The sequence below is a fragment of the Microcebus murinus genome, chromosome 9 (assembly GCF_040939455.1).
Source record: "Microcebus murinus isolate Inina chromosome 9, M.murinus_Inina_mat1.0, whole genome shotgun sequence".
In the NCBI taxonomy this organism is placed as follows: domain Eukaryota; kingdom Metazoa; phylum Chordata; class Mammalia; order Primates; family Cheirogaleidae; genus Microcebus; species Microcebus murinus.
Window position 1 is genome coordinate 15,410,747 of NC_134112.1, and position 23,721 is coordinate 15,434,467.

Consider the following 23,721-nt stretch of genomic DNA (forward strand, 5'->3'; position numbering starts at 1 on the left):
GGCATTCAAACCCTCACAGTCTGATTCTAGAGAATGGGCTAGCCAAGCTGCAACCTCACCCCAGACCAATGACATCAGAATCTCTGAGGACACCAGTCTGATGGTGTCAATATTTTTTAGAAGCTCCCCAGGTGATTCTACTGTGCTACAGCCAGCCTTGGGAACCACCCTAGGAGAGGCACTCATTTCAGAACTTTGGGGAATGAGGTAGGCTGCAAAGAATATCAAATAAAACAAACATATATTGTGCTTACCATTGTGGAGTAAAGAATTAAAGAATCAGGAAGTTTATAAATTTGCAGAGGAGAGTTTTGTTTGTCTAAGGGCTTACAACCTGAAGGCTGGCCACTGGTGGGCTGGGAAGCATAACTTCCAGCAAAGACTGAAGTGGGCACTTTGAAGAAAAGAAAGGTAAGACAGGAGTTTATGCTGAATGGGGTAGCTGAGTATACATATTCAGCAGAATATGGGAGGAGCTATGAATATTTACGAAGGGAGACACACATGCATAGTAAGCAAACATGTGTTACATGCATCCCATGTTCACTTTGGGGTGGAGATTTAACATTTAAATGTATTACAGTTAGGCCCCGTAGGTCAAAGGTGAAACAGGGACATGAAGGCTCTGAGTGCACATCTGTAAACCAGCTAGAACCAGTCCATGGTCAGTTGTCTCTTGTCAAGGGAAAGTTACTGAAAGCAGTCTCTTGTCCAGTCGAAGCTATAGTTACGGCTTTTGGAACACGGGGTCAATTGGTCAGTGCCTGGCAGTTGGTGAGCTGCAGTTGTTTCAGTATTGCGTATCTCAGGCCAGTGCTTGTTTAGCTGCTAGAGAAAAAGAAAAACCTTGTGACTGATAGAACAGGGTTCATTCTTTACGTGTACGGGTGTATGACTTAACCCTTGTCTAGCATGGCCTTACGTTCTATTCATAATTCGGTATCTTATTGCCACAGAGAGTCCTGTTCCTGTCTTTTATGTCTATTTTAGCACCATCCTGGATTTGGCGCAGGTTTATTAATGAAGAGGCATAACGCATCAAGCAGTGTGGCTTGGATGAAGGGAATGTGACTAGACTCATGTTGCAGTGTTTATAACACTGCAAAGATGTCAGAGCTTTGCTTTCTTAAGTATTTGTGCCAGCTAGCTTTTGCTGTGTAACAAGCCACTCCAAAACTTAGTGACTAAAGATGATAGATGTTTGTCATTTCTTTCCATCCCATCGGTTAGGTGGGAAGTTCTCCTGGCCTGGGCTGTTGTGGCTGATGTCCACGGAGGGGACTGGATGGGCGGGATGGCCTCACTCGCTTGACCGGTAGTTGACTTGTTACTGGCTGGGGCAGTGGGGATGACTTGGCTGTGTGTACCTCATCATCCAGCAAACCAGCCTGGGTTTGTCCACAGAGCGGTGAGCTCAGGATTCCCAAGCAAAAGAAAATGCACGCTTGAGTAGGGACTTTTCAAGCCCCAAATTGCCTGTAGTTTACAAAGTTTTCATTGGCTACAGAAGATGGCTAAGTTCAAATTCAAGGATGGAGAAGTAGCCTTAATGTCTTCATGAGAGGATGTTCGGGCCACATTGCAAAGTGGAGTGGGTGCTGGAAAGATTTTTGTGGGCATTGTTACAGGTGCAGTAGTCCAATGAGCAGAATTCCACAGGAAACAGAAGAACTGTCTGTGGATACTTTGTTGTATTGCTTTACAATACAATACAATTGCAATACAATACTTTATTGTATTGCTTTTGTATTTTGAGTGGACTGAAAATAAATTAAGCAAGGTCATCCTAAGTGACCCCAGCCATTAGTCCAGGTGTCAGGGGTGACAGCTGCACAAGGAACATGTGGCCTTTTGACTTGAGATAATCCACAAGCTCAGCATCACGAAGCAATAGGGTGTTAAAAGTACAGACCTGGATTTCTAGTCTTAGTTCTATCACTATTTGCCACTTACTCATACCTATAAGCCTCAGTTTTCTCATCTCTAAAATGGCACTAATAATGGTACCTACCTTCTAAGACATTCGTGAGGCTTATATGAAATAAGGCATGTAGCATGGTTCTTGGCACAGCTCACATATTCAGTAAAGGATGTTTTTAGAATTGGACATCCTCATTTGTCAGTGAGACAAGGTGGAACTTCCATTAGTTTCTATTTAATAGGATTCAGGGCTCCAGTTGGGCATCTGAGCCTGTCGTCAGTGACGGCTGAGCGAGCACGTTGCAGGGGCCCTGGCTCCCCATTCTACTGGGAAACCCAGTGCAGCTGAATCCAGCCTGGCTTTCTTCCAGGACATTCTGTGGAAGCCACTGTCTCTTATTCCCAGCCTAAAAATTAGATTTGCACCTCTTTGCCCTTCATCTGTATTCACTTTGCGTGGGCGAGTGGTAAATTAGGCAGGCCTTTGACTGCTCTGTTATTCGCTGTTGTCATAATCAGGAGATTAGCTGAAGAAATGTGGCCGTGTACCCGGTCGTGATTTCAGTCGTGTGCCTGCTGGGTTTGCCCACGGGCCGCATTACAGTGCTGGCAGCTGGCGAGCTGCATACATTGTGGCCTGCTAGGAACCTGAGAGGCCTGGAAAACGCATGCATTATGCATTTTGACAATGCGAACATGGAAAGGGCTTGTCCTCTGTGACTTTAGGTTCTCATTTAACAAACTGTTTTTGGATGCAGAATCTATATAATTTCCTTGTGTCTCACTGTTTCCTGTCTGGCATTACGCCGCTGCCAGGATAAATTAAGAGGGGTGACTAGGAATGGAAGAATGCAAAAACAGGCTTCTTAATGCAGAAGGTCTGTTTCTCACATAGGTGCCAGTGAGCACTGTTACTTTCTTTCGTCACTTGGGGGACCCTTTTTCCCCAGGTTGAACTTCCCGGGTCGCTGGAGTCCTGTGTGCCTGCAGGTGTGTCTCAGGACTAACACTGAGCATGCGCTAGTGTCTTTTCACGGCAACGTTCTTTGAGATGTGAAAACTGTGTTACATAACATGTTGTTTTGCATCTCTTAACCTACAAACATGCCTTTCAAAGAAAACACTTCGTCTTTTCTCAACCAGATCCTCTCTAACCACCTCTTCCCTCCTTCCCATTATTGCTCCTGTCTTTCCACCACCCCGGGGACTAAAAATAGCTGTAATCAAAGTGTTTAAAATGGTCCCTCAATTTTCATCTGAGGACGGTTTGGCACGGGAGACAACTCCTTAGGTCCAGAAAGCTTTCAGTTCTCTGTGCGAGCCAAGATGCAATTTAAAACTAGACCCCCTGATTGCAGAACTGAGTTGCCAAAGGCCGGCCTGTGTCTTTGGAATCCCAGGAGCAGGTAATGTCCAGTGGTACACCCCACCTGCATTTGTCACTTGTGGGTGGCGTACAACCCCGTATGGTATGGTGTCCCCAAACCATCAATGCACATGCTCGCTGCCCGTGAGTTGTGTGCTGCGGAACGCTTTCTTCAGGCCATCTGGTATGTGCTCTTGATTAGATGGACTTTGTCTAGAATCTGTGCTGAGCAAGTTTCCAAAACGATAAGTGCTCACTGTTTATCCAAAAAGGTAAGTGCTCAGCAATGAAGTCAATATTGAGCATTCTAAAAATTCCTGGCTCTGGTCATTTTGTCTTTGCTTTTTACCTCCTAAATGATTCATGACTCTTTCTTTCTTTTTTTTTTTTTCCTTTATTTTTCTTCATAGCACACTAAAGACTACCTGATATCATTTTTTTAAATTTATTTTTGTACTGTCTCTCACAATAGACTATTAATGCCACGAGGGAAGGGCCTCTGTCACAGCTGTATCTCTAGAGATTACAACAGAGCCTGGCATAGGATCTACTATATCTGAAGCGACAGTAACAGCTACTACTGCTTTGTGGTTTTCATGCAGTCATGTGTGTAGGTTAAGGAGGTGTGGCCTGAGTGAGTGGCCATGCCCGTTACTGCGTCTTGACTCCATCCCTCTTTCTCTTCCTTTCCACAGCCATCTCAGCTGTGCTGAGCTTCCCTTACTTCCCGCCCCTCCGTCTGCCCTCTACAAGTCTGTCCTGGACCGTGTCATTCCCTGGTCCTCCTCAAGGCATCCCCATTGCTCTTGGGAATCTGGTGTCACGGTCTCCCCACCTCTAGCAACCATGAACAGAAGAACATTACGATTCTGTGCCCCTGCTTCTGTTTCTTGCCTCTCTCTTCCATTCATTTCTTCAAGTGAATTTGTTTGAGTACTCGTTATATGCTAGACCCAGTCCTAGATGCTGAAGATGCAGCAGTACCACCCAGACAAAGCTTTTTCTTCCGTGGAACTTACAATGGATGAGGGAAACAGAGAACATACAAGGAAACAACTACAGAAAGAACAGAGTGATGTTTGCTGTGAAGAGAAAGCAGGGCAGGGAGCAGAGGGTGCAGGGGTGGATGGAGGTGAGGGCTGTGCACCTTCTCCTTTGCCTCAAGCACCCTTTCCCTTCCCTCTGCTTGAGTTGCTCCCAGTCATCCTTCCAGATGAAGGCCCAGTTCCTTCCCTCCAGAAGGCCTTGCTTCTCTGATGGCCCAGCTGAGAGAGGTGCCCTCCCTGGCATTGCTCAATACCTGGTGTGTGAGCCCATCGGGCACGGCTGAGTCTCACACTTGGTGCACTTCTAAAACCTTATCTAAGCTGTGAGCTCCTGAAGGCCTGGACTGGGTCTCATTCATCTTTGTTTCCCTTATGCCTAGGAGGGCCTGGCATACATCAGGTGTCTAATAACAGTCGAAGTAAAATGTATGCAATGCCCACATCAGTGCTTCTGCTAGTATTTTCTTTAGGGGAACCAAAAGATAGCAGAAACTAGGGCAGATATTTTCTTAAAGGTTGGGATGTTCTTTTCAAGGTTAAGTTTTGTTCAATAACTTTTAAAAAAATTCTCAAAGTATATATGCATTGCAGAACATTTGGAGAATACTAAAAATTATGAGGAAAAGTGTGGGAACACCCATAATTCTATCCCTGTAGACCTTTAGTCATTGGTAACATATTTGCTACATAGCCTTCAGGTCTGTCCATCTGTCGTCTGTCTGCTTATCATCTAATCTAGCTATCTAATCTTCATAGTCTTTTTACTACCTTATAATCTTCACATAATGAAACATTGTAAATATTTTCCTCTGTTTTTGAAGATTCCAGACATGTATTTATTATTAGGTGTAGCATGCCTTATTACAATATTCCTTAGAGCCTAATCTGTGCGTATTCTTTGAGGACAGGGCTGAGGATTATTTCCTGCAGAGGAGGTTTGTGTTTGTCAAGAGCGGGAAGCACCATCAACCAGGGGAACCATGGATCCATCCACCTAGGACTGCTTCAAATTAAATTCTCCACTTGACCCCATGTGGGACTGTGGATCTCAAATGCGGTGAACTAAAACTCTGCTCACCACTTCAAGGAAAGGGTTTCTCTCCATTTCCTCCAGTAGCCAGGTCAAAACAGGTAATTTTTCTCATGCTCTCCTTCTGGGGACAGGTGTAGTTCTGATTCACCATTTACAAGTGAATTAATTCACACTGGAAGTGTGGCCCTTTGGGCTCCCAGCCTTTCAGGGACAGAGAGAAAAGGATGTGAGTCTCCCGATACACTCTGTACTCTGGCCTTAGCCACATCTAAGCTCATGTCTGGCTAGTCCAACCAGAGCAGCTGTCAAAACAGGGGACATGCCCTCAGGGATACAGCCTCTTCAGTTAATTCTTACTGGCCTTCTGGAGCTCCTCACTTTCTTGCCAGCTCAGCAATACATTGAAAACAGTATGTTTGTGAATTCTTCTGAGACTTGAATAAGGGACATAGAGGAAGGCTCAGGATGTCCTTGGAGTTATTCAGGTCTCAGATTTACCCAGTTAGCTACTGAACACTGGAGTCCACCAGAAATCATTGTCAACACAAATCCAAGTTCCCTCCTGGGCTTCAGAATAAAAAAGGCTTAGGTGGGGTTGATGAAAATGCCCACAATGTGGTTGTGTGCATCTTCCTGGTGTGAGGAAACCAGTGGCAGCCAGATGGGTGAAGTAGAAGAGTTGGGCAATAGGATTGAATGCAGCAGGAGGGACCCAGCCTGGAGCTGCGGGTCCCCAAGGTCTCTGGCACATTATGAGAAGAGCTCCTTCTAGAGGCAGAATCTAGCAATGCTTAGAGAACCTGGGCACTTTGTAAATTTACTAATAAGCTCAATACTCTTAACAACTCTAGTGAAACCAGTAAATAATGTACCTTCTTTTCTGTAGCAAAAATAAAACTCTTTTCCAGACTGCAGGGTTGGAGGATGAGACTCCAAGCATGTGGCCTATCCCCTCCCAGAGGGCCTTGCTGTAAAAATCACCAGGCTCCATTTTATATCAATTTGAGTTTTGGGATTTTATTTTACAAAAATCAAATTCTGGCAGCACTCAAGGCCCCATCAACTCTAGAGAAAGCTCATGAGGATAATTTTAAAAGGCCTTCGTCTGAGTAAATATCTATTGCCATTCCTAGGGTACAGGCCGGCTTTGCCATTAGGGCTTTAGACCTTGACTCAATGTAGCATATATTTAAATGCATGCCGTTTAGTATGCATTAAAACGGTACATTTGAATCCTCAGTAACCTATTCCCAGAGACCATTTTTTTATTTTGCAACTATGTATGTATATATGCATGTTTTAAAACTGAAAAAAAGTTTGCCTGGAGCTCATTGGGTTCAGGATGGCTGATCAGCGGGACCAGGGTGGTCTGTTACTCTGTCAGCCAGAGTGTGGCGGGCAGGAAGCAGAGTTCAGCTTAGGGGGTTCAAGAGGCTCCAATGAATGGACTGTTGGCAGAAGGGTGGGAGGTGAGAAGGGAATCAGCAGTGGATCTTGAGGCCTCCAGAGTCCAGTAGTAACAGCACTGAGAAGCAGTAACCACTGCTAGGCCTGAAGGGGCAAGGGGGGAAATGGTACAGTTGTTAGAGTCATAAAGGAGGGGTCTCCAGACGGACATGAAGGGACCTAAGCACTTCCAGAATCAGCTCAAGGCAGGGTTGGTCCCTGCCTGGGACCTCCCGCTGGCTCACGGGAAGTTAGGGGAAGGAAGCCTGGAGGACACAGTCCGTCCAGTCCATCGGGTCGGTCTCCCAGGGCACGGGCAACAGCAGACATTGGATTTGGGGCTGGCAGAAGCTTAGGCCTTTGTCTTTAGAAGGTTTCAATGTGTGTGTATTGCACAGATGGTTTTATATGATGAGTTAGCTGTCACCTACATGATGAAGGAGTGATGGGGAGAGAGAAGAGGAGATGAGGAAGCTTTGGCATACACTTGGCAGAGCTGAGTCATGAGCCTTCTCTAGAGCTCTTCTCCCCCCTTATTTGAGCCTGGTTTATACTGAATTATTCACATAGGGAAACTAGTGATGCTGATGAAATGTATCCCAGGAACTTGAATTACACCTGGCAGGGATTATTAGTGATTATTAGTTTCCCCCAAGTGTATTTGGTCATGATCAAACTTGCAAGATACTCCTTTGACAAAACGGTTCTCTGGTCAAAAAAAAAAAAAAAAAATTGGAAAACATCACATTCTGCATCTCCTTCTTGGAGATTTGAAATGTACTTGACATATTAAGGCTATGTGAAGTCTTCCACTTGCCTGGATAATTTTGTTTGAGAGTGAGTTATGTAAATTTAAATTTATCTTTTGTTTTTCTAACTAGTTATGTAATACTTTAGTTTGTTCCTGAACACCCAGGAGAGTGTATGTCCAATCCATATTCAGAAAGAAAGTGTATTTCAATTGCTTATGTACACACTTGGATGCATGAGTATGACACAGACATTTCTTTCCTTTTCTCATGTCCTAATAGTTTGTTGCTTAGCATTTCAGAAACAGCCTACCTGGGATGTGCAGCCATGGATCCCATCCCCCCTTCCTCTCCTCTCCTCTTCCATTTCCATCCCTTTGGTTCTTCCCCCAGGATCCTGGATCTGTGGGCAGTCAGGGCAGGCATTTGAGCTCTCTAGGTCCTGGGCATCCCTGGAGGATGCTTAGGCCCTTCAGAGTCTTCAAAGAGACACTTACCCAGAAAAAAACTTTCTCCTGCTAACAATGGCCACGTTTCACAGTGTGATATAAGTATACTGGATGCTAACAAAGTCAGTGTGGGACTTCTAATAAAAGGAAAATGGAAAGAAGGCAATAAATGGTGGGCAGAGAAAACCTGCATTTACTGCAATTATAAGTTCTAAAGAAGCAGTGACTGTTCTTAGTGTTTGCAGATGCTCACCGCAGGGCAGACATGTACCTTGTTCACAGCTGAGTGCAGAGTAAGTATTGATTACTGATTGCTCGTTAGGTTTTGGAGGAAGAAGCAAAGATTGGTCCAGAGTTAGCACTGCTATGGCATACAACTCTTGGGGTTAAAGGCGGTTTCTTATTTTATGTAAAAAATCATCATAGGAAATTTGACATATAGGCTCTTATTTGCAGCCCTAATTGCCTGATGTTAAAAATCCCCTGCTGCAGTCTTGAGTTGCTTGAAACATTGGTTCTGAAATCCAAAACCAGATGTAGCTCATCTGGTTTCAGTTGTTGTTTCCGCATGAACGGGCAGGATCAGCCACCAGGGGTTTTGAACAAGCCAGAGATGACTTATCGTTTTGGGTCACGGTCAGGGAAAACTTCATGGATGTTAATGTTTATGTGAAGTTGTTGAATGTCACTGAGCCAGACATTTGAGTTTAATTCACATATTTCCAACAAAAATGTGACTAATCAGAATGATTCCACTTCCTGTGGAGTGGTTTGCAGAATCATCTTTTTTATAAAAGTCTAATTGTGATGGCTTCATTAAAATGCAAATTAAACTATAACAACCAGAACCCAGTCAACTATCCAAAATACTTAACCATTTGGAAAATTTTCAGTTCTCTGCATTAAAAGGATGGGGGAAATGCTAAAGAGAGATCATGCATTCATTTTAATAACCAGCATTCAGGGTGTATCTTGTGATCATTACAGCTTCAATCTGATTATTCTGACCTTTGTCTGCATTTACATCAATACTCAGAATGATGACTTTGGTTCTTTCATTTACCTGTAGGGCCTGACATTGAGTTGTAATTTAGAGCAGGCTTCCCAAACCTCAATGCACAGGCGAATGGCCTAGGTATCTTATTACCCTGCAGCTTGGACTCTGCAATGGGGCCCAGGATTCTGCATTTCTAGCAAACTCCCTGGCGAGGCTGATGCTGTGTGAAAACCCACTTTGAGTGGCAAGAGTTTAGAGGAGGAAATGTGAGTGGATGAAAGGACTCCATAAAGAATCAGTTATATTATGTATTGCTTAATACATTCATCAGGATGACTAATTTATTGTCGGAATGTGTGTGATAACAAGAATTGGAAGCATTTACTCCTTTCAGTTAACTTGGACATTATATTGATCGGCCTACAGTATTCTTTCAATTTTTTGACTAATTAAATATTAGATATTATAAATGATAGCCTTAACAGATACACAGGAGTGGAAGGAAAAGAGTCAATATTTTGGACAGCAAACATACCTTGATCCTTTTAAACAGAAGGCAGAGAAATACTTCTATATTATTTCATATAAGCCGTGGAACCAGTATATCCAGTGAATCTAAGGTAATTATCTCGGGAGAATGCAGTCTGTGGAGAGAGGTTTTGTCCTAGAAACATGATCAGTTATTTGTCTGAAAACGTAGTCCCAGCTTTTTTCTACGTTGATTTCTCTTTACAGCCTCTGTACTTTACACCAAGACCCTGGGATTTGATTTCCCTGTGGACATGAAATATGGCTGATAGGAAGTTAATTATTTGTTGTTGTTTCCTTTTACTATGCTCAGGCTTTACTTGGTTTTAGGGTCAAAGGATTTGAATGAAATTGCCTTTTTAGTAGGACGGAAGTAAGTCAGCACCTTTTTAGTTTTCTGTTCTGTAGCTTTAGCTTCTTGTCTCTCAAGAGCTTTGGAGTGGGATTTAGCATCCTTTCTTTATTGTCCTTTTTTCCAGATATCGTTTTGGCTATTCTGCATCTTTTACATTTCCATATGAAGTTTAGAATTAGCTTGTTGATTTCTTCAAAAGAGCATGCTGGGATTTTGGTTATGATTGCCTTGAATTCTCAATGGAGGAAAATCAATATCTTAACAATATTGATGAAACTATGTTGTGCAAACTCCCTTGATAAAACTCTTGCAATCATTAAAAAGGGAAAAGAACTTCTTCAGTTGAAGGCTGAAAACATCCTACTAAACACTTTTCAGTGATAATTATCTTTTGTCAACTGCAGGGCTTATGTCCCTGAAAAGTGTGTAGTGGGCAGAACCCCATTGTTGTGGGATTAGTATACTCAGACTTGCTTACTGTGCAAATTGTTTTTGGTAGGGTGAATTGTACTGGCTTGTTTTTAGACCATTTCTATACTGTGACACAGCAGTGGTACTTTTTAGATGTGTGTTGGATTGTTGTAATTCATTTTTCTCACAGTTGAGAGGTACAAGGTAGTAAAAGATGTTTTTTTTTTTTGGAGACAGAGTCGCATTCTGTCATCCTGGCTAAAGTGCAATTGCGTGATCATAGCTCACTGCAACCTCAAACTCCTGGGCTCAAGTTATCTTCCTTTCTTAGCTTCCTGAGTAGCTGGGACTACAGGTGTATGCCACCACGCCCAGCTAATTTTTTGCTTTTCAAAAATACATGTATATTTTAATTTCAGAATATTATGGGGGTACAAATGTTGAGATTATATATATTGTCTTTGCCCTGCCTGAATCAGAGCTAGAAGCATGTCCATCAGCTAATTTTTTCTATTTTTAGTAGAGATGGGATCTCGCTCTTGCTCAGGCTGGTTTTCAACTCCTGAGCTCAAGCAATCCTCCTGCCTCAGCCTTCGAGAATGCTAGATTACAGGTGTGAGCCACTGCTGCTGGCCAAAAGGTAGTAAAAGATTTTGCTATAACATTTTGAGACCCAAATTCTATTTTAGGATTCCCTGTGGGGCGCGGTAAGGGAAACCAGCAAGGGATGGTAAAGCTAGCAGCAGTGGAGGGTGCTGGGGTCATTTTACCTCCAGGCCTGAAGAGGGAAGGGAGGGAGCTCTTATCAGAACTGAGAGAGAGGAGAAGTAATTCTTGGGGTGGGAGTGGCACCTGATAGGAAGGGAATGAGGCTCCTGCTGGTGGTGACTGCCTGGGAGAAAGCTGGAGGAACCAGCGCCTCCAACCTCGCCCTCCTCCCATCCCTCCTCCCTCCATCTCCTGCTGGTGCTTCCCATTGGTTGACTCCAGGCAGAAGCCAGAGGGCCAGGGCAGGGGACAATCCTTGGCGGCAACTTCCTGGAGTGCTGAGCAGGGTGAGGAAGGGTGGAGTATGGATCTGGAGGGCCAAATGGAGGGAATGCACTGTAGACGAGTCTGCCAGTGTTTACAGATAGTGTGAACAACTAGTGAAATGCTATCCAGCAGCACTGTTCACTTACATGTTTGCAAGGGTTGTAGGAGTGTCACTCAGGGTCTCCAGAGTACAATTATATTCTTCCTACCCATCTATCATACAGTAATTTTTAATATACTGAATGATACTTCTTAAAACATCCCCCTACAATATTCCCAAGTAGCAAACAAGAGAGTCTGATGATGTTGCCCTGAGCAGCACACTGCAAACACAATATTTCTTTGAAGTCCCAAATTTATTTTAAACATTCATGCAGGTTTTGTGTATTCAACTTTATAAAATGCCCATGTTAACCACATGGAAGAACATGGAAAACATGGAAGAACATGGAAATTTCAGTTCCAGAAGCCCAAATTAAATCTGAAACGTGGGCATTTACAAAGAGGTGTTTAATAGTATCTCTTCTTCAGTAATTCACTTCTGCTGATCAGACTTTAAAATAGCTGCAGAAACATGAAAATCTACGCATAAATGAAAGCACAGAAATGCGTGCAAAAATAATTAGTCTTTCATGGTTTACTTGTTTATTCATTCGTTCATCCATCCATCCATTCATTCATTCGTGTGGATTGCCTGTTCTGCCCCGGAGAAATGTTATCAGCCAGAGGCTGTGTGCACTGACGCAGGCTGGCCTCAGCCAGGCAGCCAGAAGGAGCAATGTGTCTCCGGTACCTTATGTTACCCTCTCTTCCCGTGGTCCAGATGGGTTAGAAGATGCTCAGAATTCTGGATCTTTAGAAAACCTCCATATGAACAAACTAAATTGAAAATACTATGTCCAGCCCTGTACTAGGAGGACATATGCTTTGGCTTTTCAGTCTATTACCAATCTCCTTTTGCTTTTTTTTTTTTTTTTAACTTCTATTCAAACCTGCAACATGTATAAAACTTGTTTTATAATATAACATTTTTGGGGGGGTCAATAAACATCAAAGACAGAAACCATCAGTGAAATTGCCTTTGGGAATCACACGTCCTGTTGGATCTGTCTGAAATCCTTGGTCATTGTGAGCCTTGGCATTTCGTGTGTATTGCATGGCTTCTGGGGGACCACCCATGTAGAACTGGTGGAATTTCGGACTTTGTGGAATCTGAGATTGTGCAGAACATCTCCCAATCTCCAAATTGGAGATTATGCAGAATGTTCTTTCAAAAGTTCTCTAAGTACCCCGTAGCCTTTCTCTTTTTCTTCATTCACGATGTGTTTGTGTGGCAGGAAGAGGCAAGTTACCAAAGGGCATCATTTAATTTAAAAAGGAGGAAAGTGTGCTCTGAGAGGGTGGGTGGCCTTCCTGATGTCACTCAGTGGCCCCAGGCAGGGCTGCAGTCATGACTTGGGTGTGAGGATTCTGGTCACACTATTCTTTCCACCGGGAAAAGAGAAACCTGCTGCGTGCACTCTCAAATGACTTGTAGTCTTGAAAATAAAACCTAAAGGGAGGAAAAGCAGGCTCTTCATGGTATGTAGTCAGATTCTACCCTCAGTCCCTAGGCCCAGGTTTTCCTGATTCAGGAGGACTTCCATTAGCAGCAGCAGATCTGATGGTGGTATTTGGCCTTCTGGTTTGCAAGAGGGTTGCCTGGAAGAAGATTCCATTTCCAGCTGCTACAAGTCTCCTCAGCTGTGAAGAGTTTCCAATAAAAATGATTTCTAGGAACCTAGACAGCCACTCTAGGCTTTCTCGGTTGCATTGGTGATGTTGTTGGCACATGCATGGTTCTTGGAGTTAGAGAATTGCTCCAGAGACATTTATTGAGCTGCAGAAAGAGAATTGCCAGGAAATCATGCTCCAAATAAAGATGGTTCCATAGGCTTTACTCTGTCCCTTTAGCCCCCAAAGATCCATTTATACAGTAAAAGGTTGAAGATGTGACCTCGGCAATCACTTACTTTCCTTAGAGTCTCATCCATTGGATCAATAAACTAAAGATTGCATAAATTCTAAGCTTCCTGTAAGCTCTTTCATATTGCAACTTAAAGTGAAGATATGAAATCGAGAAGAGAGAGAATTAACCCTCAATAAGCACTTTTCAGAGTTGGGCTAAGCGGTTTTGCTTGTGTTCTTACTAAATCTTCCAAGAGTTGGTATTCTCCCCGTTTCTGAAGATGAAGAAGCTGAGGCTCAGTGAAGTTAAAAATTTCATAGAGGTTATCCAGCTCTCAAAAGTGATCGAGCAGGGCACGGTTTTGCTTGATTTTAGCACTTTATTTTCTTTCCACTGCACTCGTGATGTCCATTACAATTAAGAGCAGCGGTTCTTCATCAGATGGAAGCCAGAAAGCCCCTCCTGTAAACAAAGCACAGCTGTATAATATCGGCCATATAACGTCAGGCCATGCTGGACACCTTGGGACCATCCATGGACCTCAGATACAGAGTCCCTTAACTGTGGTCATTTTTGTTTCCCTCAAAGCAGATGAAGAGCCTGGTCCAGCGCAGACTCTGAGGATCGGGTCTGGGACGTGAATCTGCTTTGTCAGCACCAGTGTCCCCTCTGTCACTTTGATGCATGCTACTCCACGTCTCTTCATTCCTTCCCACAGGGAACATTTGGCATTTCGGCTCCCTTCAAAAACTTCTCCAAAATCAGAGAGCTCACGTGCTCATGGAGCTTATGTCTGAACCCAGCAATCATGGCTTACTTCTCTACTTCTGTCTTCATTCTTCTCATTTTAAAAATTTGATTATTTGCTACTGAAGAAGTCTGGTATGAACGAGGAGTCCCCTTACAAATAAACTGGGGGTTTTGCATTCATACACAATTCTGCACCTGTTTTGTAGGGAAGATAAGAGAGGTCTGTAAAATGCATAGAGAGAAGAAAGTGTTCCTTAAATTGTGCTCCATGGAATAGTAACCGTGTGAGACGTTAATGTCATGTGAACAAATATGTGTGGGAAACACAGAGCTAAACAGAGTTACACAAGCTTCTTTATTGCAAGACTTGTTGGAACCTTTAATATGTTCACATTGATGGGAAAAATAATGAAAGGTTTATGAATTACGCCAGGTGGGATGCAGTTGGTTATTGCCCTGTGTCTTTTCCATCTCTGTGTAAAGTCATTTCAGCATTCCTCATTCCCTATACATGTGGGAATTTGAATTATTCTTGGAACTGGTCGTAACATCTTACCAGCTCCCTCATTAATTAATGAGTTTATAAAATAGTCTTTGACACATATTCATTTTATATTTTCATGGGCATTGTGGTTTTTCCTTCTTTTCTTCAACAGTATTCTTTGAGACTTTATAGAAAGCTATATATTATTTGCTATTTTTCAAACAGCTTTGTCCCTGGAATTTTTTTTTTTTTTTGATAGAGATTCCTGAGATTGTGTCCCACAGAACACATTTTGGAAAACACTGTTCCAGAAAGACCGTGGTAAATCGGAAGGGTAGCTAAAAACCAAACCCCAGCCTTATGTAAACTTACATCCCTGCAAAGGAGAAAAGGGGCAGGCCTTATTTTGTTTGTGTTCCTGCTTAACATGGCGTACACATTAGGTCAGCAGTTATTCCAAATTCCTACAAAGAGACTGTGCTCAATCCTGCCCGTTATCAAAGATTTTAGTCCAGACCCTTAACACGTCGCCTCACTGGCTGTCTTTTCCAGCCACACCGCAGTTTGCCCATCTCAACCTTTCAGTTCATCTCTTGAAGTACAGGACCAAAACTATTGACAAAAGTGAGAATGAAACTTCCAAAAACCTTCGCAATGATTTCTAATTAATTAGTGAAGACTCTGGACGTGTGGACTCGCTCCAGAATGAGAGGGGCGTTGGCAGCATTTGGAGAAATTATGTTTTGTGTTGCAAAGCTTATGGGCCTTAAGGAGCTCATGAAGATGAGTGTTGGCAAAACACTTGGGCCTCAGTGCTGGGGGATCAGAACAGGTGTGATGGGGGAACTGGGCCTGGGCAGGAGGTGTCCTCCTTGGCCTTTTGCTAGTCAGAAGCTAATCAGAAGATTTCTCTTAGTGATGGTGGAGTGGGAAGAATGCATATTTTGTATAACTCACCGCAGCTTAGGGTATTTGAATTAATACAGTGGCCTATTTTGGATTGAGATGGGTCATATGGCTGCCATTTAACAGAAGTATGGATCAAGCAGTCACTACACTAGCACTCCTGACAATGTGATACCATTAGTTGGAATGGCATATAAAGTGGATGAAAATGACTTACCTCTCAAGCGAAGGGTGTGGCCACCAAGCCATGTTCCATTCTGTGCTACTGTCTTCAGGGCATTCTAGTCTAGCGGTGAGGAGGGACTCTAGCATCGGACCATCTTTCTGGAATCCGGGCTCAGTTATGTACCAGCTGTATGACTGAGGTCAGTTACTAACCATCCCTGACCTTTAGTGGTATCTATCATCAGTAAAATGAGGACAATCATAGTAACATCTAACTCTTAAGATTATTGGGTGGATTAAAGACTTTTTTGGATATAGGACATTTAGAACTGTGGTTGGTACATTTTAAATTTCCATAGGTGATAGCTAATAAATTAGAGAATTGTGGAGTTACTAGAGTGGGGCATTTTCACAAGAGGAAGAAAAGCAAGAATGTGTTCTTTCTGTCTTCTCTGGAGTACTCCCCTCTTCGTCTGTTTGATACCTGTCAGTAGGAATAGCCTCCTCTTGCCTTAGGCAACTGACAGCTCTCAACAGATCCTGAGTAAGGTTTTGTGGACTTTTTGTTCTACCTGAGTCAACATCTTCCTTAATATTTGCACTGCAGGTCAGTGTTTTCAAGTTGCTGATTCATCTTCTGTTGGCACAGTGGGTAACTGATGTCCTGAGATCACCTGAAGAATCTGCATCAAGCAGTCAGGAGCAGACCTGCTCCATGGTGAATTGCCCAGGTATAGAGCTGTCCCTGGCTTCCCCGTCTCCCCTGCAGGGTAGATTGCTAACAGTGTGGCAGATGTGAGTTTTTCTCAAACGTCTGGCTGGTGGTAAATGGAGGTGTCTCTTCTCCTAGCTAAGGGGCATAAGGATTAATTTAAATGATCTAATGAGGTTGGTGGCTTGTTGTATTATCCCGTGCAACACTGGACATGAGACACCGCCCTGTCCTTTAAGGGGCCACTGGAGAGGGAAAATCCGGGTTCCTCTCCAAGCCTCAGGGGATGATCTGCAGGCTTTAGCAGATTTCTACTCAATTTTGGTGTAATCATTGTACTCTGGTATGGATACTGTAGGTGTCAGTTTTCGTGGAAAAGTAGTTCTGTTACAAGGTGACCCAACCCAGAAGGTAGGCGAGTGGGCACCTGACTCCCAGAGAAGAGGGGCTCCTTGGACACCAGGGGTCCTAATCCATTTGTCTTTGCTAGATCAATCTTCCCAAAGCTGCCTTTTCCCACCAATTTTTTTTTTTTTTTTAAGAGGACTAGATATTCTCAACTTTAAAGGATTGGGAAGGATAGAAGAGGGTAGAATTCTGGAACACAATATCTTGTCAGGTAGATGCATGAATGCAAAGCAGCCTTGGCAGGTGCTCACTGTCACTGCGTTTTAGGGGCCCTTCTCACTTAACTCTCTGTCCCTTCTAGGCACCTGGATTTTTTTCCTCCATAGATTTCTAATTCCCAGTTGATTTTTGTCCCACTTGGGATGAACCTACTTAACATTTAAGATGCATAATTTCTCTCTCTCTACTATATGTTCTTGACCTGTCTGAAGGCTGCTCAAATGGGACAGAGGCTGTGAACGTTCTCTCTTATCTGTTCTTGTTTACCCTTCCAAACGTGTTTCCCAGAACTGGCAGGAAGGCTCATGCCAGCCTTAGAGGCTTCGATGACGTGATGGCTAATGTGTTGTTGAAATCTGCTGGAGAAAGAAGTGGTTGCCATAATGATACAGAAATAAATCCCCCAGATGATGAACCAGAGGTCAGCGTGAGGACCTTGAAGGCATGTGAGCTACACCAAAGGATGATTTCCTAGTGAATTCATCTTATCCTTCTCCCATTAGGGCAAATTAAAGCAACCTCCTTAAGCCTGAAACTCATCCAGAGAGAGGTCAAAGGACTAGTACCCTGACGTTTGGGAAACAGTGCAATCCATGCCCAGTGGGATGCTTTAGGACAGCAGCTACCCTGCACTTACCTTCCCTGGTGGCCTCTCTCTAGTCTCAGGTTACGGGACTTTGTAGTGTCAGAGTGAGCATGCGTAAATCCTCTCTGAATGAGGAGAAGGATGGGTAGGTGTATGGACTGATGAATGAATGGATCATCTGTACGTGGGGATGGGTGGAAGACCATGCCTCCATGTCCTGTCCAGAGAGGCCATGGCCATCCATGTAGTTACTCCTAGATTCAGTAGATAATGTATACAAAATCCTGTGTCCTCTTCTTTTTTCTTGTAAGGACAGAAAGTGTGAAAAGAGAGGTGTCTCCTTGCTCAGAGAAGACTAATTAAACTGTGTGATTATTTTTTTCTTGACTTTTAGAGTCTGGCCAAAGGGAGCATGAGTCACCCAGAGTTGGAAATTTGTCTGGTCTGAACCCTCGTCCAATGCACGTCTTGCTGAGCCACCTTGGTGGCCAATCCTGCCGTGTTCTTTTAGCAATTGTTCTTGTCGCTGTCTCAAGCCCTGTGCGGCTTTCATCTTGAACTACTTCGTGGTCTGCTCTCTTGCCTCTTAGCAATTTCCTGGCTGCTGATGGTAGAAACAGCGTGGGGTCACAGCTCACAGTAGCTTGACCTTGCTTTGATCTTTTCTTCTAATTAACAGATGTTATTTCTGTGTGGAATGGAAGATTGTGAACTTTTTGTTTGACTTAAAATGCCAATTAGGTTTTGGAAAGCTGGATATTATCCCAACATATAATTCCATCCCTAATTTAAAATAGTAAGAGAAAGCAGTTATTCTCTTACTAATATGGTATATTTAATTTCTATGGGAGTATGATGATTTGAAACTTGATCAGAATTTTGGCTTTATAGTATAAGGGAACTGTACAAATCAAAGAGTAAATTTTTAGGGACTTTACTTGGGCACTTAATACATGGGCAACTGCTCTAGAAAAGAATGGGAAATCCACATGATGGAGGCAGCCTTTGCAACTTAAGCTGAGAAACTATTTTAGAAGACACTGAAAGAGCATTTAAGATGAAATATTCCAAGTTACCAGATTCTTGCTTTTCCTTCCTATTTAATTTTTTATTTGCCTATGTCTTGATGTCTTTTAGGACTAGATAGGAACTTCTGAGCAGGGAGGAGGGTGAAAGGATGAGCACACAGCCCTGGGGGAACATTTCAGAATCTCACTGAAAGGAAGTGCAATCTGAAAAGCTTACTCAATGTAGTATGTTATTTTGCATTTGAAAAACAGCTGCAACAAAGGTAACTGCAAAACTCCTGTGATTTCAAAATAGCAAAGTGTTGGTGTGGATGAAATTATCTTTGAAGTAAAAGATCTAAATCGAAACCAAAATGCAAGAGGCACAGAACTTTCTTTTAGCCTGTAGTGGAGGATGTGTCATGCTGTTGTCAAAATCTGCATGTCGAATACATGAATATATAGTAATCCTTCTGGAGTATGAATGGTGCCACACTTCGGGCTTAATTGGTATTTTCAACATAGACAATGTAGTGCTGAGTGAGATCATCTACGTTATCAACTCACTGTCAAATATTCATGACATAAAGCAAGGCAAAAATGTCTTTTTAGTCATCTCAGCTCTAGGTCTCACTGTCTTTGGTGCCTTAAGATATTCCCTACGTAGCAGGTCAGTCTTACCACCTATATCGAGGGTGCTGGAGAAAAATCTCAAAACTGCTTAAATGTGGCAACTGCAGTCCACGATTTCTGCCTCAGCTGGGCCTTTGGTTCCACCTGAAAGTCCTGCTATGTGCTTCTGGTTCCTGCTTTTTCACTTCCACATTGGAACCACTTCCCTCTCTCTGGGATCTTTGCTGTCACCTAGCTCTGCTACTTCTCGCCAGCTGATTTGGACTTTTACCTCCTAGGAAAGATGACTCTGCCGTGCACGTATTTCTTCTGATTTTGCCTCTACACAGACAGACTCCTCTGCCTTCACAGGAATCCTGCCTCATGTTTCTGAGGAATAGTTGTTCCTCTTTGGAGCAATGCGGATCCTCCCATCCCTGCCCCCGATCCCACCACTGCCATCCCTTCTGAGACTTTTCTTGCTGTGAGACCCTCTTTCTTGTAGCTCTTGCCTCCTGCTTTCTGTGGCTAGTTCCTCCTGCCCTAGAAACAGGCTTAAGCTTTGCCCATTGAAGTTCTCCTTTGACTCTGCATGGCCCCAAAGAGGACCTACTCTTTCTGATTCCTCACCTCCTATTGCTCAGCCTACTGAGACCTGTTTTCTGACTGCATCATCCTACTACATAGCCTTGACGAGGTCCCCAAGGACCTTGGCAACCTTCTGGTTGCTAAACCCAGTGGACACTTTCAGGTCTTTTGGTTGAGGTCTTTATCTTGCTTGAGTTCTCTGTAGCATTTGAAACTGTCGCCTTCTTTGGCTTCTAGGAATTTGCTCCTGGTTTGATCATACCTCTTGGTCCTCAGTATCCTGTCAAGGATGCTCTTCCTCTGCCCATTCTTCAAATAATCATTTTCCTGGACTCTGACTCTGGTCCACTCCTTTCTTCACACTGTATTTTCTCTGGACTTTCTCATACGCTCCAATAGCTTGACTACTCCCACATCTTGGTGACTTCCAAAGAATATCTGTAGCTCAGAACATTCTCTGAGAACTTTGATCATATCTAACTGTTCATCATATCTCTATCTGGATGCCACAGAGGTATCCCAAACTTGTCCAAAGTGATGTTTATTTTGTTTAAAGGAACCACTATCTACTCTTCCCAACAGAAATCTGGGGTCATCCTTGATGCTTTTCTGTTCTTCATCCTTTTCATCTCATAAGTCATTAGTACTGTACTGTGCATTGTTATTTCTTAAAGATTTGTTTTATCTCGTCCCTAGCTCAGGTTCTGTCATTTATTGCCTGGACTATTTAAATAGCCTGTTAACTTGGTCTCATTATTCTTTTCTTACTCTCTTCTGGTCTGTCCTTAACATTATCACCAAGGAGTGCAGACCTAATCATGTGACTCCCTCCAGGGAAACACTTCATTGGCTCTCCATGGTCTACACAGGGAAATTGAGGTCCTTAGTCTTGCCGACTAAGCTTTTCTGTAATCTGTCCTCTGCCTGTCACACCAGCCTTGTCTATCCCAATTCCAGACCTCCCACCCTGGGCTTCAATTACTGTTGTACTATCACAGTCCCTAGCTTGCTTTCCCTGTGGCCCCTGACCCAGTGTTTGGCACAGTCTTTAGTTAGTATGAAAATACTTTCTTCTCTGCCTACTATATTCATTGTGGTTTGCATTCTTCTCTAGGGAAAATTGTCTCGTGTGATGAATTTGTTGTAGGTTCCCAGAATTAGAAAGTATTTGAAATATGACTTAGTCCACTTACCTGTTTGATGAATGTCTCTTCTCTGGCACCCCAAGTAGTGGTTAAGCTCAAATAACTTCTATAATGGTGAACTCATTACCTCTACCAACAAACTATTTAATATCTAGAAGTCCATGCTGAAAAATTTTGGGGAAAGGAAATTTTTATATACCTGTTTACCTGCTGATGCTAGTTCTTGATCTTGGTTTCTGACAAAACAAGTCTGATCCTTCTTTATTGTGATAGTCCTTCATACGCTTGAAGATGACTGCACTCTTTTCCCTGGGTCTTCTCTTCTCTCTGGTACCAAATTATATCAAATGTTTCTGTTACCACATGATGTCAACTCTCTTTGCCTTTTGGGTGGCTCCTCTAGTAGGTTCCAGATTGTGGCTTTGTTTACCAACTTGTCCACATCAGAGAGCATTCAGGATTGCTTTCCTGGGAGATATTGCACAGCCTAAGATTACATTAGCTGCGTTGGCAGCAACATCACTTTGTTGACTCACATTGACTATCTGCTGACTCATTCCTTACTTCTACATAAGGGCAGAAACCATGCGTCCCTAACATTCATCTCGGTGTATTTTGATTGAAAGTTGAATACATAAATCTAGTACTTGTGCAGTTAAATTTTCAAACTAAATTTTGTCCCTGTTAAATTTTATCTTGTTAGGGAAGGACTTTTATGAATCCTGAGTCTCATTATATAACATTTTCAATATCTTCCCTTGCCTTTTGTCAATATAAACTTGTACCATAGATGAAATTATTCCATATATTAATAATTGGATAATAATATCCATAATAATAATAGATGTCCTTTATTGAGCATTATCATTATGCCAGGCATCATAGCTCAGCATTTCCATGTGTATACTTGGCAATCCCACATAATACTGTGAAGTGTTGATATGTTTACCATACCATTGATATGTTTACCATATGTGTGAGCCACAGAACCAATGAATCAGGCTGATGGCTGCCTCTGCAAGTCTGACTTTCAGTTGATATTGACTTACCAATATCTTTTGAGGACAGTCTTTAACCAGCCATTAATGCATCTGCTTATTTGTATTAGAATCTAATACATAGATTTTTTTAAAAATACAGATATGATATGATAAACTGTTTATTTTTATGATTTTTCTTGTTACTTTAGTAACATGTGATCGTTGAGAAAATTGTGGAAAATATAGGAAGTTATAAAGAAGAAAATAATAATCTCCCTTAATTTTACCACCCAAAAATAACCATTGTTAACTTTTTAACACATTTTGTAGTCTCATGATTTTTATGTTTACCATTTCTTCCCTAGTTACATTGCCCAATTCTTCTAAAAATGCAGTGTTTTCTGTTCCATCTTTCAAAGAGACTCTTACATAAGTGGCAGGAGATTATTAGTTAATACAGTGATTATATGGCCTTTTAATATTTATGTTACTAGATCCCTCCTGCTTATTAAAAGTAATAAATTTGCAATAAAATGATATATCTTTCATGTTATTTATATGTAGTATTGGTTGGTGAAATGAAATTGAACATCAAATAATTGCTAACATATATGTGAGTCTGTGTACAATTTTATTTTTAAAAATATATTTATTAATGACAGAGGAAAGGAAAGAATACCACCATATTTTATGAACAATCATTTTTCACTTAGGATAATTACTTTTTCTCCAAAGAAGATTTATTTCTTGAAGGAATCTACATGAACTCTGACTTACTGGGTAAATACTTTGATACTTAGATTTATTTAAAACTTTATAAATTGAATTTCAGGGGGAAAATATATGAGCTAAGAAAATGTCTAGTGAAAAAGACATGAATATTGTTTATTTTATTACTCAGGAAAGCGAATTTCTCTATTTAATCTTAAAGTATAATATTATTTAGCTTCTTCCTGCCCTACTTTTTAAACACAGCAAGTACAATTTATTTATGTCCTGGTAAATCACTTTCCTCTGAAGGAATAATTTACACATTTCGGATGGTGGTTGTTTTCACCACTGCATATGTGCTGCTCTCTTTTCTAAAATGCTTTTGTTTTAACCAAGAACAGCTCTGATTATTTGACCGACTTTGGAGTGAGATCTTTCTGGGCACCTGGCCTTTATTCCCGTCCTCTGAGAGAGCCTGCGAGGTACTCCGCTGTCTTCAGTTCACACGTTTTCCTTTTCCTTTCTCACATCCTCTTCTGGAAAGCAATGTTGGATCAAGTAATGCTTCTTTGCCCAGAAGTGAGCTCCTTCAATACGTATTTCTTTGTCTTGGTGAAAACTCGGTGGCCGTCTAGGTTGTTCCAAAATAGCTGGCAACTCCAGGCTTCCAGTGGATAGGTCTGAATTCTACTGCCTGGGGCTGTGTTTGCCAGCCCCAGGGATGGGTACAGTGACATTGACCTTGCAAGTCAGGGGGCCTCTGGCTGACACTGTACACCAGTGACATTCATGTTCCTTCTAGCAGTGTAGTCTCAACTGCGTTGTGTAGCACAATGTCTGCACACATGCATAGCGCAAACACATAATAGTAAGATGAAGATAATGATAGTGGCTAACATTTAAAAATATTTAATATATACAAGGAAGTGCTGCTAAACACTTTAAATATGTGCTTGTTAATAATTTGAAACAGTTCCTAGGAAGTAAGTAATGTTATCCTATTTTACAGATGAAAAGAGGTTTGGAGAGGTTAAATACTGTGTAGTAACATGAACTCAATCAAAGTCAGGTCTATCAGACATGCCTGCCACAGTGATGGCAGAAGGCAGGCTTTTAAACCACTCGTCACCCCTGCCCAACAACCTTCCCCCAAGAAACATGTAGT

At 42.3% G+C, this 23,721-nt stretch overlaps 1 protein-coding gene across 5 annotated transcripts in view; it reads left to right on the forward strand.

The window, feature by feature from the left end:
* AMPH (amphiphysin) overlaps positions 1-23,721 on the forward strand; it is a 220,668-nt gene that overhangs the window by 66,546 nt on the left and 130,401 nt on the right. The gene's annotated exons all lie outside the window — the stretch shown is intronic.